This window comes from Mchenga conophoros, linkage group LG16, assembly GCF_057382185.1.
Source record: "Mchenga conophoros isolate Kocher_MC1m ecotype Shallow Benthic linkage group LG16, M_conophoros_male_GT1.1, whole genome shotgun sequence".
In the NCBI taxonomy this organism is placed as follows: Eukaryota; Metazoa; Chordata; class Actinopteri; order Cichliformes; family Cichlidae; genus Mchenga; species Mchenga conophoros.
In genome coordinates, this window is record NC_140541.1 from 36,186,759 (window position 1) to 36,206,347 (window position 19,589).

General features: G+C 42.0%; 1 protein-coding gene across 1 annotated transcript in view; it reads right to left on the reverse strand.

Moving 5' to 3' along the window:
- Nucleotides 1–19,589, reverse strand: part of adarb1b (adenosine deaminase RNA specific B1b) — a 126,479-nt gene that overhangs the window by 70,561 nt on the left and 36,329 nt on the right. Inside the window, exon 2 of the mRNA XM_085248590.1 lies at nucleotides 8,720–8,769. The gene's annotated coding sequence lies outside the window, so the exon portion shown is untranslated. The remainder of the gene's footprint in view (nucleotides 1–8,719; nucleotides 8,770–19,589) is intronic.

A 19,589-nucleotide genomic window follows, 5' to 3' on the forward strand; every position in this document is an offset into this window, starting at 1 on the left:
ATAGAACAGAGCCGCAGCGTTAAAGCCAGCAGCTATGTGTTTCATGGGTTACACAGAAAATGGTCAGTAAATTTACTCAGCTGTGGGTGAGTGTTATTTCTCTCATCTGGCAAATAACAAAAAAAAGAAAAGTTGGCTGTTTCCTGCCTATTCTTCTCACCCTCTGTAGATTTTAAGCAGAACCGTGGGAGGACTTCACAAACAAGCAACTGCATTATGTTATCTGATACCAGTTATATCAGAGCGATGCAAATCTGCGATTTTAAATCCTAAAAGACTTGCAGTTTAATATACAGACATAATCGCAGTTGTAATGTTGGCAAAAATAACACTTTTTCTCCTTCAGTTGGTAGGTTTTTGATATGATAAAGGCTACAACGATAATATTATTGTTTAGATAGCTTATAAGATGCAGACATACAGCTCTTGTGCCGTCACTACAGGACGTCGGTGATATAGCAGGGTTGACTGTAAGTATGTCATCATCGTTATCTATCTCAGACCTCGTGTCCATTTATCTACGCTTCCATGATTCCTGGCTACCACTGTTTACAGACTGATGGGTTTACTATGCGGTGGTAGGGAGTGCGTAGCTTGTTGAAAACCTGGAGTGTACAAAAACAGCTCATGCATGCACAATGTCTGGTGTACACTCCGTCTCTATTAATATTTGAAACCCCGCAGCTCCATCTCTTATCGCTCCGCTTCTCCCCTACCTCTGCTACCCTTAGAGCAGCTTCATACAATCCATCTGGTTTGTACTGACTGCACCCTCAGTGAGGCAGAGGGGGGGTACGCTGTGATTCATTTTAAGCAATCTCTGAATCTGGTTGCAAGACACTTTATGAAGTGCAACTCAGGCAGAATTTATATTGACCAAGTGCATGACTGTCATCCTGCAGCTAGGTATCCCAGGCTATCTGTATGTCTTATGCTGATTATGGTTAAAACGCCTTTCAAAACCAGTCGGGTAGTTGAAACGTCCGTCAGAAAACCAACAATAAAGCAGAGACTTAGAAAAGGTGTCCGTGTCAATCTCAAACATATCAAACAACAGAAAGTTGTTCATAATTTCCATTTTGATGTCTTAAGGCTGGGCTTCCCTGCTTTTTTCCTGCACCGATGTTTCTTCTGATGTTCATTAGTGTTTGAACTCACATACTGATCCTCCGGGGACTTCAGGGATAATGAGTCGAGTACAGGGTTTTTCCTGCACACGAGCATTTTATAGCCTTTTTTAATATTAAAACAGGTTTTACCAGAGGCAAACAAAAAAGCAGCAGCACTGTGACAACAGATATTTTTAATCAATGACAGCTACATTAAATTAAGAGACTCACTGCCTTTATTGTGTATGAGACAACCATGATATCCACAATCCAGTGTTAATTTTTAGGTTTAAGTAAATCCACACATCCACAAATAAATACAAGAATATACATATATACGTGCATCTCTTTAAACACAGTCTCTTTAAACCTGCAGTAATTATAGCTCGCCAATTAAATCCCTGACAGCTGTAATTATGCTAATTCTGATGTGTAATCTGATCAAGGTGAGCACACAACAGGCTCTCTGCCCTGCCGGACATGCTGGAGAAATTCAGTAATAACAGCAGCAGCAGGACTGAGTGAAAACTGGTTAAGACCAAAACAATCTGATCTGATAAGCCACCACGCCGATTCGACTCGGTGTGGCGGCTGATTAGCGGGGCAAGCATTAGCATGTCGGCTCGGGGCCACTGTGGCACCTAAATGAGCCTCATTAATTTAAGAATGCATCTTTTCAGGAATGAAACACAAAGTAAGAACAATAGTTGGCCACCCACAGCACAGCAGCGACAACAACAAGCACCTTTAAGAGCGCAAACCTCTGCCAAGGAGGTGTGAATTTGTGTATTTTTTTTGTTTTAACTGTTCACTGTCAACCTGACTTTTTGTTTTCCTTAACAAGTAATCAAGATGTTTAATTAAAAAAGGAGACGTAGCATAACTTGCAGATTTCAGTTCATATTTCAGTCTAACGTTAGCTACCAAGGTGATACTGAAATCCCCCAAAAACTGCAGCAGATGTTCTCAAAAACACAAAGATGGCTGTTTGTGTGTTAAGTGATGTGTTTCTGATTATGTTTTGTCGCGGATTGTTTATAATCCATCTCGCAGTGTCACAACGGAGCCAAACACGAGGCTGGTCGTGAAAATAATCTTCGCTTTCATATTTTACATCAATTAGATGTCAGTTTGAAGGTGAAGTGCTGACCACCACCCTTTGTTTTATCTCTGCAAACGTAATGCGATAGTCCCGAGTCTGTCAGCTGTGTAGTCTGTGCTCGTGGTGAGTGTGTTTGCTCGTGTTCTGTGATCACATTTGGATTTCTGTGCGCTATTTCCAAACATGTGTCTCTGCAGATCTGTGCACAGACATCCGAGGAGGGTTTTTCCATTTGAAATGATCTGAGAATTATGCTTAGAATGACAGATAACCAACGCAGACATGGGTGATGGATTTTTATTCCTGTGGGGGCGCTTCCATTAGTAACACTGTACGGTTTTATCTGCGAGTCTGTCGGTAATTATTGTGTAAATTGTCTGTCTGATCAAATGGGCTGATCCGAGGTACACTAATGTGTGATGCTTGCCAAGCTGGTGTTGTCTTCAGCAAGTCAATTTGTGGATGTATGTGCAAATGAATAAAGAAGCTCAATATACAGCTGGCACAAAGAAGCAATCCATATGGTTATATGACACTGAGGATGCATCATTTGCACAACAATTTAAGATAAAATATTAAATTTGTTTAATTACTCATTTGTTTTTTGGGGTTTGGGATTTTCATCATTTCATTAATGAAATTCACTAAAACCTGCAACACAAACTGTCCTGTGGTTTCTGCACTCACATGCACTGGGTTATAGAATAAGACCAGTTCAAGTTCGTCATGAACAAGCAGGATTATTGTTGTGAAGAGATTCTACTACAGGAAATCTAAAAGGTGGATGCAGCTAACACCCATTAGTTTCCATGTTGAAGCTTCCATATGAGCCCTTTAGCTGTCTTGGTGTTTTGTGATGTGATTGTAAGAGTGACGAGTGGATCTTACTGTGAATCTGCACACTAGCCGGCTAACAACTGGTCAATCACAAGTCGTTAGCCAAAATCCATGAAACGGACTTGATCAGTATGACCTGAAATAGTTGACTGACAGAGCACCGCTTTCCCACAGACATGTGAGCACTTACAGTATCTCGTGACACTGATTCGTCTGCCATTTTGAATGCATGACAATCATGGTGACAATGTAAGATCAAATGAATAAGGCAGCAGTCACACAGGCTGCGCTGCGACCATCTGGCAACCACCGGAAAAAATGTGTATTACCCAAACAGTTGGCAAAAACCTTGTGATCGCTTTAGTCACTTGGATGAATGACGAAACATTTCTCCCTCTGAAAACAACGTCCAGATGAACACAATCGACCTTCTGGGATTTGGTCACTAGCATACTGGTGCGGTTGTAGTTTATAGACGTGTCCACAAACATGATCCAGCGACTCTCTGAGGAGTTGTGAAACTGTAAAAAGTGCAACATGAACAGGAAGCAGATTCTCTTTGTGTTCAAGGTAAAAATGATGCTTTTTCAAACATGTTGGTGCAGCGCTGAGGCACAAGTTTTCCTCTGAAGGTGAACCTTCTACAATTTCTTTATACATGACACTTTCTAAAGTTTAGTTACTGCTCATTTAGCAGTTATAAATACTTGCTAACTACAAGCTAATTACAGGCAAATGTGGCAAAATGTTAATAACCAAAACAATCAATCTGAGACGTTTGGTGCAGAAACTTTTTTGCAACCCTTTAGCAACAGCCAGCAACCTCCAGGAACCCCTGCAGCCAGTCAGGAAATGCACATTTTCTGGTGGTTGTATCATATCTCCAATATGGCAAATAACTTTTGAGCAGAGTGCTTAAAACATGACGTCACGTGACGAACTTTAATATGACAGGAAGCCCTATTCAGACATGAATGGCATAAATGTCTGAAGTAAAGTTTAAACAGTGAATGGCTGCAGAATTAAAGCACTTTGAAATCAGATGATTCTTTCTGATACACCTGTATATTATCCAAGGGGTTCTATTACATGCCACAAGTGTAGAGTCATACCTACAGTGACTATATTTACAATATGTCAGAACCAAATAATAATACCTACCTAATAATTTATCCAAGAGGTATACAGAGCTGCTGTTAAAGTGAAGATATGTAAACACAATCCCGCCATTGTAGCGATAAAAAGTTCAATCATGGTCTAACGCTCTGTCTGGCAGTTTGTGCGGTTTAAAACAGATGTCATTGAAACACTAAGCAGACTGAGTCTGCAGGATTGCATCTACACTATCAGCGACAGCAGCTGCTTATTGCAGATTTGTCTGAATGACTGCACTGTTTTCACATCTGGTCACTGCTTTCCAGCTTCCAAAAAAATGCGGGCTTTGATACCGGACGCTTCGCCGTCGGTGTGGTCAAAGGCGAGGATGGACGGGCAGACAAGTTCAATAACCAGTTACATGCTGGAAAAAAAGAAAACGACAAGCAGCTTAACAGGGTGTCGGTAATAAGTGTGAAAAAAAGCAGCTCCAGATGCGTTCTTCACATATAAAGACGCGTTAATCAAAGCGATCCGGTGCTCTGAACCGCTCTGGCTGCTGGATCACACACAACATATGAGGCATCTGAAGTGAGACGAGCCAAAACACTGGAACATAATTCTATTAAGAAATAAGGCGATGTTTATTTTATGATACTTTACAATGCTGATGTTGATTTTCACACAGCACACTGTGCTCATCAGCAAAGCATCCTAATCAGCTGCTTTCCAAGAGCAACATCAGAGGGAAATGATTTATGAGGATGAGAATCTGAGATTAGAGGACAGATGATGGAAGGAACTTTGAGGCAGAAGCCAATTTTACACAATCACGTCTCCTCTCTACCAATAAAACTAATACTGTTCCAGCCAGGCTTTCACTTTGACTGAATAACTTGTTCCTTGTGTTTCTCTGGATTTGATTTTTTAGGTAGACACACTTGACAAGCTGCTACGAGTAAAGACATTGGCCCAAAGTACAGTACTGTGCAAGCATCTTGAGCCTCCCCTCATTTCTTTACGTTTTGCTTCCAAAGAAACAGATTTTTTTTTTCCCAACGTGAGCTTGAGAAATTCATTTTGATTTATTTCACTGAATGCATGCAAAATACCAAAGATAAAGCCGTTTAAGAGGCAGCAAAGTGATTCCCAAAGAGCTATTAGCTGAAAATTTGACACTTCCCAGCAGGTTCGCAGTGTCCTAAAAAATGTTGATGAAACTGGATGAGTGGAGGATAAAAGCAGCAGATGAACAGTATTTGAAAGTCATGTCCTTAAGAAAAAGGAAAACATCCAGTAAGGACCTGAGAGTTGCACCTGTTCCTTCAGCTGATCCATCTGCTGTTCACCGAAACCTGATCAGAAAAGGTCTCAGTAGAAGGATGGCTGTCAAGCAGGGAGAAAAGGCTGAAGTGTGTGAATATGAAAAGAAGAATACAGAAGAGAGATATTACAGTGAACACATGCAGCCATCTGTAAAGTACGGTGAAAACTCTGACACGGTTTGGGGCAGCATTTCAGCCTGAGGTGCTGGAGATCAAGACGGATGAAAATATAAACACAGAGAAGTACCGTCAGAATCTACAAAGGGTTTGGCAGCAGATTCACTTTTCAGCACGACAATGATCCCAAATGCAGTAAAAGGACACCCGGATGGAAAAACACAGAGTGGGACACCATCAGTCATGGACTGGCCTCCCCAGAGCCCGGACCTCAGCCCTACTGAAGCAGTGTGTGACCAGAGAACAGAACAAAAGGCAGAAACATGCAGAGGAGAGCTCTGACTGTCCTTCACAGAGGCTGCAGGACTCTTCCTGAACATGCTTAAAGAAATGAGAGAAAGACTCAGACTGTGCTAAAGAATAAAGGCGTTCATATCAAATATTGACTTTCAAGCTCGTTAGAATTTTACAAACAGTTTTTGCCAAACAAAAACAAAAACAGGCCTGTTTGCAAATGTTTCAATAAACAGCTGCGCGTTTTCTCATTTTTCTAGCAAAATATTTAAAATATTTGACTTTTTACATATTAAAAAAGATTTATTGTGGAAACATCGAACTTTGCTTCGGATCCTCAGGAAAAGTTTGATCTGTTTCCTGAGCAACGGAGACCACATCTGCTTTCGGCTTGTTACAGGGTTCCTGTAACTAAAACATGTGGTCATCTAATCTTCTGCATCTGGTCAGCGTCAGACTGGTCAGAAACACGCTGGACAGAAATATATGAGGTGACAGAGGAAGTTGCACAGAGAGATATTGACACAAAGATGCCATGTGACGTGAGACGAGCAGGTGGATGTTGGTTTCGGGAAAACAAACTGGAGTTTGGATCGCTTACACTGCAGCCGGCAGATGTGGTGAAGAATCATACTCGTAATTGGAGTCAGTCAAATCTGAATAAACAGAAACAATTTTCCTATTTTTAGATTCAAAGTGACTTACTGGCCTGTTCCCAATTCCCTCCCTGATACATGGGTCGTGTAGCCCTCCAAATGTGCGCTGCTGCATTGCTTACACATGTATAAAAACGGTGTACTTATGACACCTATGAAATATGTCTAGCCTAGTTCTTTTGGTCATAAAGATTCAATCATCTGAAGGAGTAACCTCGGCAGCACCAGCACAAAGTCTACAGCTGAGCTACCTTTTCTTCTTAAATCTGGTGCTTTGGTCACTGTGCACATCGCCTGCTCGCTGAAAAATACTAAAAAAAATACAGAAATGCTGTCAAATGCTTTTTCACCCAGCAGCATCGCATCACATCGTAGCTGGGTCAGTGTCAGCTATCTCGCCAACACCGCACTAAATATTCATTACTATAATGGCGGTGAGGCACAATACTGCTGGCTGTGTTTCCAATCACAGAAACTACGAGAATGTTACACACACACACACACACACACACACACACACACACACACACACACACACACACACACACAGAGAATAAGGCATTGGCTGGAAATTTAGCATTACAAATAATGGAAATTAACAGCAGGTCTGGCTTGCATGTCTGTATGGAAAGGGGCTGTTTTTTAATTAGAAGATGTAAGCAAACAAATATGTGCTTGTGTCGCCAAATGTGCATTGTGTGTCTGTATTCGTGTGTGTGCGTTTGGGGTCGATTCAGATGCGAATGCTTGTCGAGCCGTGAGGTAGATGTTTGCGGTTTAGGAGTGTCTGCTCAGCGGGAGCAGCAGATGACGAAGCCAGACATAGCTGGCCATGATGCTTCATGATTTTCTATACTTTTTTACGCCACCACCTTCACCCTGGGATAAATGAAACAGTCCTTAGGAAGTTCTCTGCAGGGTGCCTTCACCTGAGCCCCGCGGGGGAAGGCCTCATGTTGTGAAACGCGGCGATCAGAGTCTTTTCAAGATGGCCCTCTTCGCTTCCTGACAGTTCCTCCTCGCCGGGCACCCAGCATGAAAATGAAGACTATTTAGGAGGCGCACAAGGAGGACGGTAAATGTCTCCTCTTGTCAATAGCACAGCCCAGGTCGGAGCGATCCCTGGCTCTCAGAGATAACGTATCTATTCAACTTAAGATATCTTGCTTTAAAGACGTGCTCAACCATAAAATAGGCACCAGCAAGAGGCTTATACTGATCAAAACTGGGACAGCAGAGGCCAAGATATCCAAACCTCCAGGTACTAAGTGAAATCAAAATCCAGACTGTGCTGTATATAACATATAAAATATATCAAATAAGTGCCTGCATGCTTTCTAATGACCAGCAGGGGCGTTTTATTGCAAAAGTAAACCAATAAGTGTGTTCACTTGTTTTTATTGTAACAAAAATGAATAAATCAATAATAGTCGTTATAAAAAAATATAAAATAACACTTAAAAATCGAAGCCAAGTTCTTTGAATGATGAGGAAAAAAACAACAACAGCTAAACATCGACCACTGACATGAGTCGGTGTCGTCTTGGTCGCCTAAAGACCCCAACAGTCAACGACGCTGATGACTTTTTAAAATTTGTTTTTACTGCACAGCTGCAACATATACACATATTTGCACGGCTTACAATGAATCAACCTGACGCAGAGGAGCAGGGCTTGTGACATTCAGCTGAAATGGGGGTAAATGGAGGAGATGTAGCAAAGGAAAGGGGGAAGAGTGCAGGATCCCCCGGTACTTGAGCAATTCTAAAAATAGAAACACTGGAGCAGATACACCGAATGGGAAAAAAAGACATGAAAAGGGGAAGAGAAACTGCGAATATCCACTGTGTTGTAAAGCTGAATACCAGGAGTGATGTGTGCTGGCATCATGCGCCGATATAACTGACACCGCTGTTTATGAACTCTGTCTCGTACCGAACACGAAGCCGCTTCATTTCTCACTGACAGGTAATGTTACCCCTCATTTGGCCACCATCACTGGAGGGACTCCAGCTTTGAATGAGTCCTGTAGTCAGCAGATGTCACCTTATATATAATACCGAACGTGTCTCGCATGTTCCAAACATATTTTTTGTTGACTAGATTGTCTCCACAATAGATGACGAGAGCGTAGTGGTACATTTCTACAGCAAAGCACTAAAAAGCTTCTTTTGCTGAACTCACCGTTGTGCAGAGAACTCTGAGGGACAGCAGCTATTTACCACACGCCGAACCTAAAGGAGAAAAAAGAAGATTATTAATAAAATGTGTGACATGTAAAGGTCCTGGACACATTTCTGCTGCATCAGTCTCACACATATCTAAATAGCTATTAAAAATACTGAGATATTACGGTGATGTTGTGTCCAGTTAAAACAAACAGCCCATTTGTCATCGTCGTGTTATGGACTATAGTGTCACGCACAGAGTGTATTACTTCTTAAAGAGAGCTGACGTGACTTCTTCTGAAGAGATGCTGGAAAATCATGCCGGAGCAGAAATGAAACAAATCAAGGTCAAGAATCTCTCCCGGCATCCAGCACAGTCACGGATCACCACGGCATGTGAAGAAACTGCCCGGCCACCATCCCTAACCCCGCCCCGGGCGGCTCGCTCGACTCTGACCAGCAGCGAGACACAGCACAGCAGCAACGAACAAACAGTGGCAAGAAACACGCAACACATCCGAGGAGACTTGTAAACAGGGAGCAGATGCTGAGCCGTTGTCCAATCGCATTAGTAACTGTTAGAGACAGAGAGGTGTCCCGAAAACAACAGGCAGAGTTGACACTAGAAAGGTTAGCATGGACTGAAAGTGAATGGCAGGCTTCTAAATGAATTAAAGTTACTCGTCTCACACTTCCCTGCAAACCTGTCCTTCAACAGTGACAAAGAGCGAAAAGAGCAAATGCCACAAAGTTTAAGAGTCAGTAACACATTTAACGCTGACACCAGGAAAAGTGCATGAGGAATAATGCTCTCACACAAGTTCCATTAAATGTGTGTGTTAAGAGTAACACTGTGGCTGTTAACCCATAATCCACTTTATGAAATCACTGCAATATCATTTATACTTTACATAGTAGGGCTGCACGATTAATCGTTAGAAAATCGCAATCTCGATTCATACTTATGTGCGATCTCATTTCCAAATGACAACGATTAAAAAAAAAAAAAAGAGAAAAAAAAAAGAAGACGACGATTGTACCGCATTTTGATCCGGGACGTAATCTGCATGAAAACAAGCGCTCACTCTTCCTGCTCAACAGATGACAAGGGCGGAGCCTTATACCACGTGATACAGAAGCTGGCTGCTAAAAAAACAACAGAGAAGACATCAGGGATGACGAGAAAGTGACAGGAGAAAATCCGTCCCGGTCAACCACCCAAACATCAATAACGGGAACCTTATACAGCGCTTCCCTATACACGTCGAACTCCCGCAGGCACAAAGAAATTACGGAGGCTATCACTTATCACCTGACCAAAGATATGGCTCCCATCAACACTGTGCAAAACGGGGGATTTAGGAAAATGATCAACATCCTAGACAAACGCTACACAGTGCCGTCCCGCAACTATTTTTCTATTGTTGCACTACCTGCTCTGTACACGCAGTGTCGAGCAACGGTGGAGACGGAATTTCAAGCAGTACAACATTTGCGGCAACGACAAAACGTGAGACATTTGTTGTTTTTATGTTTATTTATTGTTTTTATGTTCAGTCTCAACTGTTACAAAGTTGATGTGCAGTTAATAAGTGCAATAAATATTTATACTGGAAAAGAAAATGGTGAGAGAATCGTGATCTCAATTCTGGGCCAAAAAATCGTGATTCTCATTTTATGCAAAATCGTGCAGCCCTATTACATAGTATATAAATTTGAATAATTGTGAACTCTATAGTCAAAATTACCGGTTACAAATGCAAACCAGCATTTCTTTGTAGCTGGAGCTTCACATTATGAGCATTCATTATAGTCAAATAATGAAGCAGTCGCAGGTACATCAAAATGTTCGTCACCGACTTCGTGTTTTTAATGTGTCTTTAAAACAAGACAGCCATCATTTTTGCATTTTTTGACAGCAGATCAGTTTGAAATATCGCACAAGCGATGGAAGAAGAAGGAGCAGCCTAAGTTAGCTACTAGTGACAATCTGCACATCAGGCTAAACAACTTTCACTGCACACTGTTTGCAGACTAACACCATGTGCATGTGCAGGACCAGACAGCAGCTGCTCAGAGGCTGACGGGACACACCAATTATTAGTTTGTTCCGGTATCCCCAAATTTCTCTGACCTGATGGAATAAAATATATTTGCCGTCACCAGCAAACCCATGTTTACTTATTGTCAAATCAATAACACCCAACAAACCAGTTACACAATGAAACATGAACTATTAGCTGTGCATTTAAAAAAGACTAGCTGGGTCTGTATTGTGGACCACGTGGTATCTGCTGGGCATACGTGCAACTCAGTCTATGTGTGTCATACTCATATCTGTATTCAACACAGTCGCCAGGATGCATTAAATCTCTCTGAGCTTCCTCAAGGAGCCATCTTCCTCCAAATTACACTCAGTTTCCTCCTCCTAGGTTCTGTGCACCACCACAGACTTCCTTAGTTCAAGAGCTAGAACAAAAGCATAGCATTAGCTGTTTAGGAACTGCAGCATTTTTTATACACGCCCTCGTTTTCAGAAGCTCAAAAGTAATGGGACAAACTACTTTTATATACTCGGATGAAAATCCTTTGCAGACAATGACTGCCTGAGGTTTAAAACCCATGGAAATCATCAAATGCTGTGTTTCCTCCCCTGAGATGCTCTGCCAGGCCTTTACTGCCGCCTTCAGTTGCTGCTTGTTTGTGGGTGTTTTTGTGGGTTTTTGTGCTTTCACTTTTTGTCTTCAGTAACTGAAAAGCCTGCTCTGTTGGGTTGAGATCAGGTGAATGATTTGGTCACTGAAGATTCTCCCTTGAGAAACTCCTCAGTTTTGTAGCATTTGGATGAATCTGTGCAGAGACTACAGCCTCGTAAGTAACGTTTACAGGGAGTGCAGAATTATTAGGCAAGTTGTATTTTTGAGGAATAATTTTATTATTGAACAAAAACCATGTTCTCAATGAACCCAAAAAACTCATTAATATCAAAGCTGAATGTTTTTGGAAGTAGTTTTTAGTTTTAGTTTTAGCTATTTTAGGGGGATATCTGTGTGTGCAGGTGACTATTACTGTGCATAATTATTAGGCAACTTAACAAAAAACAAATATATACCCATTTCAATTATTTATTTTTACCAGTGAAACCAATATAACATCTCCACATTCACAAATAGACATTTCTGACATTCAAAAACAAAACAAAAACAAATCAGCGACCAATATAGCCACCTTTCTTTGCAAGGACACTCAAAAGCCTGCCATCCATGGATTCTGTCAGTGTTTTGATCTGTTCACCATCAACATTGCGTGCAGCAGCAACCACAGCCTCCCAGACACTGTTCAGAGAGGTGTACTGTTTTCCCTCCTTGTAAATCTCACATTTGATGATGGACCACAGGTTCTCAATGGGGTTCAGATCAGGTGAACAAGGAGGCCATGTCATTAGTTTTTCCTCTTTTATACCCTTTCTTGCAGCCACGCTGTGGAGTACTTGGACACGTGTGATGGAGCATTGTCCTGCATGAAAATCATGTTTTTCTTGAAGGATGCAGACTTCTTCCTGTACCACTGCTTGAAGAAGGTGTCTTCCAGAAACTGGCAGTAGGACTGGGAGTTGAGCTTGACTCCATCCTCAACCCGAAAAGGCCCCACAAGCTCATCTTTGATGATACCAGCCCAAACCAGTACTCCACCTCCACCTTGCTGGCGTCTGAGTCGGACTGGAGCTCTCTGCCCTTTACCAATCCAGCCACGGGCCCATCCATCTGGCCCATCAAGACTCACTCTCATTTCATCAGTCCATAAAACCTTAGAAAAACCAGTCTTGAGATATTTCTTGGCCCAGTCTTGACGTTTCAGCTTGTGTGTCTTGTTCGGTGGTGGTCGTCTTTCAGCCTTTCTTACCTTGGCCATGTCTCTGAGTATTGCACACCTTGTGCTTTTGGGCACTCCAGTGATGTTGCAGCTCTGAAATATGGCCAAACTGGTGGCAAGTGGCATCTTGGCAGCTGCACGCTTGACTTTTCTCAGTTCATAGGCAGTTATTTGGCGCCTTGGTTTTTCCACACGCTTCTTGCGACCCTGTTGACTATTTTGAATGAAACGCTTGATTGTTCGATGATCACGCTTCAGAAGCTTTGCAATTTTGAGACTGCTGCATCCCTCTGCAAGATATCTCACTATTTTTGACTTTTCTGAGCCTGTCAAGTCCTTCTTTTGACCCATTTTGCCAAAGGAAAGGAAGTTGCCTAATAATTATGCACACCTGCTATAGGGTGTTGATGTCATTAGACCACACCCCTTCTCATTACAGAGATGCACATCACCTAATATGCTTAATTGGTAGTAGGCTTTCGAGCCTATACAGCTTGGAGTAAGACAACATGCACGAAGAGGATGATGTGGACAAAATACTCATTTGCCTAATAATTCTGCACTCCCTGTATTTACGAAGGGCCTGACACAGACCAGTGGTCACATTAAATAATATTAAATGCCATTAAAACAGCACATAAACAAGTTAAAATACAGAATAAATTAGACCAGTAAAATTATCAACAAAAAGGTTTTGAGTCCAGAGAGTTCGCTGTAACTGTAACACCCATCTTCAATCCGTGTACACTTTAGTATTCATCCTGCTGCTCCAATCACCAGTCACATCATCAATAAACATGTGGTGTCCCAGTTCCGCTGCAAAGCCGTGCATGACCATGCTGTAACATTTCCTTCACCGTATTTGATGGATAATGTGTTAAGCTTTGGATCAGGAGCTTTTCCACCCCACAAACTGCAGAACTTTCTATCTAGGAGAAAACAAGCGATCAACAAAAAATATGGTCTTACATATTTAATTCTCCATTTCACACGCCTCGTGAAATATTGGGTTGACGCTCAAGTCCCTGAAGGTCAGTGAAATACATTCTTCTCTATAACGAAATCAAACACCACGCCATTCTATGTCATGCCTATTCAATACACCCTGAATCAAATACTCCTCGTGCTCTCCATATTTACAAAAACACGTCTAACTTCTATCTGGTCCTCAGGACCCCGTATTGATTTATCCTAAGTAAAGCTGACTGTTACAAATGAATGGCCTCGGCAGAATTTAGTGATCCCAAAACGTCAATACATGAGTAATGTCTGGGTCACCGTCGCATTGCATTGACTAATATTACCCACCATGTACACTCCATCCTTGGTTTCGTGCAATACAAATACAGTAAAATGCGCAGTAAGAAAAAACAAACACTGCATATCAAACTGGAGAATCTACGAAGTGTGTGTATAACAGCTTTGGTTTCTTTTTGTTAACACAGTGTAAGATTTGTTACATAAGCTGTGAGTCACCTTGTGTTTCCTCCCTCTTGTGTCTTATGACCGAGTATCACAACAGAGGAGGAGCAGAGGCTACACTAGCCATCGTGCCGCCTAGTCTCTCAGGGGGCGAGTGTATGCTACCGCTAATTTAGCAGCAGCAAATGCATCAATTTGAGTTTAAGAATATTCAGCTCCTGCTACTATCTGCTCTGGGGATTCTGCCTTGCCTCCTCCGCTAACTATCATGAGCAGAAGAGGAAAAAAAGATGTGACAGCACGGAGAACGCTGCTGGCTCTTGAACTGTGAGAATGTCTGAAATGAAACAATGCTTTAAGAAAGTGAAATCTCAGAGAAATGGAGGGTGATAACTTGAAATGACCCCTTCTCCCCACTAGCAGAAGCAAAGATGTGCAGCTAGGTCTCCAACAAACACGGCTCCTGATTCAGTGTTTTTTCTCTCTTCCTTGCATAGACTCTGCACTCTTAGTGATTACAGCTGTACTTTCCACATGAGCAGCCAGAAACAGAGGCAGATGTTACTCGAGATAAACCAAAGACAGGAACTGGTATGCAATTTAACGTTAACGAATCACGAACGACATCGGCAGGTTGCTGATTCCTAAATGCGTTTTACATATCATACGGCTTAATTTGTGAAACAAACAAAGGCTTTTCAAGTGCCAACTGCTGTTAATGAAGCCTTCTGTACGCTAATCCAAACTTTGAACACAGTCCAATTAACCCCGATTCCACACTGAGAAAAAGTTCACTTGTATTTTAACATCACATTTACCAGAGGGCAAGACGCTCAAATCGGTGCTCAGTGATCTGTTTCTTCCTTTCAGTTAGAGAAGAGAGAGTCGCTGCCATGCACAAGAAAAGTGTAATAATATAATATTAATTCATCAGCGGGTTCACTAGTCATTTTAAAAACATTTGCATTCTCACTTCAGACCAAATTGCAACCTCTGGGGCTGAAAAATGAAGCCAAAGATTAAGTGCCAGAAACTGCAGCTTCTCGAAGCAAATCAATCCCCACAGAGACCCGAGTTCAAATCCCCGACTTGACAGCAGAAATAAACATGTTTGCAGACTGGTACGAAAACTGCTTTGGTTGTCAACACAGTAGCTAACTGGGGGGATGCTTTACCGTGAAGTCTACAGTTTACGAGCATACTCTGGATTGACATAAATGCCACGTGTGTCTTATGCTTATTAGCCACGTGGACTGATTGGAATTCCAGAAACCACCAATAACTCCACGACACCGCTATCTTACAGCACCAACACATAAACGCCATTCATGCTTAAGATTGGTTGTTTATTTTATTCCATTGCACTCACATTCCATTACATAATCCAACTACGGAAAACACCCCACCCGTGCAACCCTTTCCCAACAGCGTCAGTGAGCGAGCTGTGAAGCAGCCTCCAGCTTCGATCATTGATGAGGAACAATGGAAGTTGGGAAACGTCTTTTAATTACATAACCTCTCTCATTGACCTCCGTGTGACATTTACTACCCACGATTCAGAAGCATCTGTAAGAGTTACCACTGGGTGGAAGCAGGTCAAAGTGACATAGTGGATAATGCTATGTAGGTGATAGATGACTGCAGCAAACTTCAGCGCGCTTCAGCATCATTATGCAGATGGTGTGACAGCCGACGGTTTTTTGAGGCTGTTTGCTGCCAAAAAGCCTTCACTTTTAAAGCTGAAGTCAGGGATTAGGATGAAAGTCACATACGAGGGAAGTGTGTGAGGGGGGAGTGAATGACTCACTCTCAAATACTCCAAATGCTGCTGCAAAGGTATCTTTGGGGAATTAGCATCTTGTCTCTCCTGTGGAGCTGCTCAGCGGACCATCGCAGATGGCTTTAAATGTTAGTTGCTGAGTCCGTGTGAAGGTGGGTATACGCGGTCAGCAAATCCACCCTGGTTAATAAATTATTTTAAGCTACGTGCAGCAGCATAAACCTTTCCACCCTTTGAATTAAAGAGGTGATCAAAGCTGCCCTGCTAATGTCAAAATATGACATGAAGAAACAACTGATGCAACACAGGGTTTCATATTTGACACATCAAGTCGAGTGTCACAATAAAATAAAGAACAACAAAGCACAGAGTCGAATCTTCCTTTTACAAAAATAAACTTCATGTCTTCCTAAAAACAGAACCAGTGTGTCCAAAGCTCTCCAGTGCCTATCTTATTTCCTTGTCCCGCCCAAATCTCTGCCCACATCCTTTCTTTTCCCCCAACCATCTGTTTTTCTTGCTTGCTCAGAGAAAAAATGCCTTTTTTGACACCTCTGACAGCTTTGTGCATCTTGCCAGCATTCAAAGCGCCAAAACATCTCAGCCTAAACCCCACAAGACGCTACAGCAGGTTCAGTTTCGACTGATTCTCAGCAAAAAGTAAAGAAATAGTAATTAAGCCCAAAACTCAAACAAATTCTTTAAATATTACTAATGTAAATAAAGTCAGCATCTGAGGATTACATAAACAAATTCATTAACTGATAAGGAAGTAAAACAATCCAATTTTATGAACACCATAAATGAATCTCATTTCACTTAATCAAAATCAAACAGGCGATCTGTCAACGCACAGCTAACTGATCTGACCGCTGCATTTCCCCATCTCTGACTCAACCATTGCACCAAGGGGTATACCACAAAATAAATGAGACACTCTTGACATTTCAACAGAGGACAAAAATACAAATACTTCATAAATAATAGTCACCTCATCAAGAGAAATTATGCCTGAGAGCCACTTTTACATAACCCAGCGTGGCACGGCTTACGCACAATGTACTGTAGCAATGTGCAGACACACCATCAGTCTGATTAACCCTTTGGCTTGTAATGTAAATTATTCAGAGCCACACATTAGAATGGAAGCAACGCGCTGTTGTACTAAAAGAGGTCAGTGCTGTTTGACTGAGCACATTACTTACATTTTGACCTGCGGCGTCTCCGACAGCAACAGTGATTGCGCGTGTTTGCATCCATATATGTTTTACACATATTAGCTGCTCAAGGCATTAACAAAATGTATGTAATCTGCTCTTAGCTCTTCATCTGGACATCAGTAGTTAGTTATGCACAGTGACTTTAGCCCTGTAGTCATTTCAGAGTGTTTAAGCCTTAATTCTGTTACACTATAAGCAGTTGGTATGAACACATAGTAACTCAAATTTACAATAAAAAAATAAGAGTCCTATAATCTGCCATAGTGTAATACATCCAAATTAATTTGAAGATATCTTTATGAAGGTGAATATGCGGAATTTTCAGGCAAAGGATAAGATTTCTGGTACCTGGAGCTTTCTGGTTTATTCTGTTGTAGCAGTGTTGGCCAATCATATTGGGGCCTGCTTTGATTGCATGCAGGTAAATCATCCATGTGGACAGTAAAAAAGGGATTGCATCTGCAGAAATGGAATCTCACATCAACTACTGTCTAATAGTGATTTAGCTTTTATTTGCTCTTCAAAATTTATCTGCACTCGTACTAATCTCCAGACGCAACAGGAAGTCCTGGCCTGGATATGTGCTGACTGTACTGGAAACCCAAAAGCACTGTCCCCAAAGGCTAAGTCAGCAGATCAGAGGATGGACTGTTTCAGAAGAAATTATTATTATTATTTTTGTGCTTTAGGTGTCGTGGTCAGATCAGTCAGGTTAATATAATGGCAACATTCAGAAGAAGCCAGCCATGTCAGTGATCACCAGAACCTATGGCCGCAGCATCTTTTTTACCATTTCGAAGCATCAGTGTCACAAGGCTCTTACAGATGGCGAGATAAGCAGCTCCACAACAGCTACAAAGGTCTCTGAATCGCAAACAGGGCCCGCCACGTGACTCTAACACTGTAGGAACCAGTGCAGGATGAGAAAGGAGAGCTCTGGATCATTAAGAACAGTTCCCATAGGAAAGTACAACTTTTCCAGCTAGACATCATCCTCAGATTCACCTCTGCTAAGACAGCGATCACGGACTATTCTGTGTGAGGAGGGAAAGGAGACTGCCCGAGTGAAGAAGGAGTCGCACACAAAGCTTGCAAATGTACCGAAGGACAGTAAGGGCAATCATCCATCATATGGAAGTCAGCTGAAAGGCTTCAGGAGACCATTAACTCCGCATTTCCTAAAGTACCTAGGAATCCCTGGCTTCGGGCTCAGAAAGGTGCTTAAGGCTGTGGCAGATGAGGCAGAAGAAGGAAGCTTCTAGCACTGGTACAGAAGGAAGGACAGGACACAGAGGTAAATACAAGAGCCCTAAAGTCTGTAGTGGGGAAACATGCCGAGAACTGTTCCACCACCTTGGGCTGTTCAGAGATGAAAGGAGTAAAATACAGGTTGACGGGTGGGCTCCTGGCTGACTACTGTACATCACACAGCAAAACCTAGTAACTGGCTAACCTGTAGGGGTCTTTTGTTTTGTTTTTTTGTTACTCAGACCAAATAGTTCCATTTAGCTGCTTGGTACTACAGAGTTTTGACCTCAGTACATAATAATGAAGTATTTCCACTATAAAACCTACAGTTTCCATAAAGCTGCGATGACTTTGAAGTTTGGCTGGCGTGTGAGTGCGGTGAACAAACCGCTTTGCTTGACATACAGCTTTATGGGGAGTAAAACCCACATCAGTCCACTATGCAGTTAAGCTGATGAGAGACAACAGAGACAGTGCTGGTCAGCGGTGAAGCCGAAGCCCAAAACATCTTGCAACAGCCTGTTTATGCATCTCTGCCACAAAAATCAACAGCTTCTGTGAGGTCCAGTTTGACTTGGATTCTTACAGACTCCTGCATGTTGGAGCTCTTCCCATCAAATGCTTTTGAGCTAAATACCACAGCAACACCCCATTACACTCGCTGCTCGTTTAAAACTTTCACTGTGAGATTTAACTCAAATGTGTTCTGACTGGAAGTCAACAAGTGTACACCTGGCATACACCACAGATGGGTTGAGTTAGCCAGCATCCTCTGTGGCCTGCAGGGTTTAGCGCTCGCTCTTCCTGTGCTCGTGCCACATGTAAACACACACAAACAAGGTCCTGAAGCAAATCAAGTGCAAATCACACCAGTCACCTGATGGAATTATGACTCTGTCTGGCAATATGTTAAGTCTACAGGTCAGAAACTTAACATTTATGTAACATTAAGAATGACTTACTGACTCACTAATCTTTTTAAAGTCTTTCCTCCAAAAAGAAAACATCTGATTACCTCCCCCAAGTTCTGTCACCTCACTATATATCAACAAAGACGTGGTTTGGTGACCATTAGAACCGTTTCTGGCTTTTTCCAAAGGCAGGTGCATCAGCAGAGACCACCCTCACTAACTTCAGAAACCAGCCCAAATCTAGTCATTTTGTTCTATAAGCAGGCCTGAAATATGACAGAATATATAATCATACTCCAAGCTGCAAAGAGTTAAAGCGTGCACAATACCAACATGTAAAATGTTCAAGGGCCAACACCCCTTTAAAGGGCTTTTATTTGGACACATTTTCCTTCAGAGTCATCATTTTTTCCAGAGGACACAACTCCCAGA